Genomic DNA, 1536 nt, shown 5'->3' with positions numbered 1-1536 from the left:
CAACTTTTTTTTTTTTTTGAACTCACAATTTTCTATTTTTTTTTTGCTCAACCAACACCCTTACATACATCTCCACTTTCTTTTCCGCCTTCACGTCATGGGTTTGAGCCTGCCTGCCTACTACAACTTTTTTTTTTTTGAACTCACAATTTCGTATTTTTTTTTGCTCGACCAACACCCTTACATACATTTCCACTTTCTTTTCCACCTTCGCGTCATGGGTTTTAGCCTGCCTGCCTTCTACAACTTTTTTTTTATTTTGGACTCACAATTTCCTATTTGTTTTTGCTCAACCAACACCCTTACATACATCTCCACTTTCTTTTTCCCCTTCACGTCATGGGTTTGAGCCTGCCTGCCTACTACAACTTTTTCTTTTTTGGACTCACAATTTCCTATTTTTTTTTTGCTCGACCAACACCCTTACATACATTTCCACTTACTTTTCTTCCTCCACGTCATTGGTTTGAGCCTGCTTGCCTACTACAACTTTTTTTTTAGAACTCACAATTTCCTATTTGTTTTTGCTCAACCAACACCCTTACATACATCTCCACTTTCTTTTCCCCCTTCACGTCATGGGTTTGAGCCTGCCAGCCTACTGCAACTTTTTTTTTTTTGAACTCACAATTTCGTATTTTTTTTTTGCTCAACCAACACCCTTACATGCATCTCCACTTTCTTTTCCGCCTTCAAGTCATGGGTTTGAGCCTGTCCGCCTACTACACCTTTTTTTTTTTGAACTCACAATTTCCTATTTTTTTTTTGCTCAACTAACACCCTTACATACATCTCCACTTTCTTTTCCGCCTTTGCGTCATGGGTTTGAGCCTGCCTGCCTACTACAACTTTTTTTTTTTTGAACTCACAATTTCGTATTTTTTTTTTTTGCTCAACCAACACCCTTACATACATCTCCACTTTCTTTTCCGCCTTCACGTCATGGGTTTGAGCCTGCCTGCCTACTACAACTTTTTTTTTTTTGAACTCACAATTTCCTATTTTTTTTTTGCTCAACCAACACCCTTACATACATCTCCACTTTCTTTTCCACCTTCACGTCATGGGTTTGAGCCTGCCTGCCTACTACAACTTTTTTTTTTTTGAACTCACAATTTCCTATTTTTTTTTTTTTTGCTCAACCAACACCCTTACATACATCTCCACTTTCTTTTTCCCCTTCACGTCATGGGTTTGAGCCTGCCTGCCTACTACAACTTTTTTTTTTGAACTCACAATTTCCTATTTTTTTTTGCTCAACCAACACCCTTACATACATCTCCACTTTCTTTTCCGCCTTCACGTCATGGGTTTGAGCCTGCCTGCCTACTACAACTTTTCTTTTTTTGAACTCACAATTTCCTATTTGTTTTTGCTCAACCAACACCCTTACATACATCTCCACTTTCTTTTCCCCCTTTGCGTCATGGGTTTGAGCCTGCCTGCCTACTACAACTTTTTTTTTTTTGAACTCACAATTTCGTATTTTGTTTTTGCTCAACCAACACCCTTACATACATCTCCACTTTCTTTTCC

The sequence above is a fragment of the Euprymna scolopes genome, chromosome 34 (genome assembly GCF_053919585.1).
Source record: "Euprymna scolopes isolate OS-2025 chromosome 34, ASM5391958v1, whole genome shotgun sequence".
NCBI classification, from domain to species: Eukaryota; Metazoa; Mollusca; class Cephalopoda; order Sepiida; family Sepiolidae; genus Euprymna; species Euprymna scolopes.
This window is presented reverse-complemented; position numbering follows the sequence as displayed.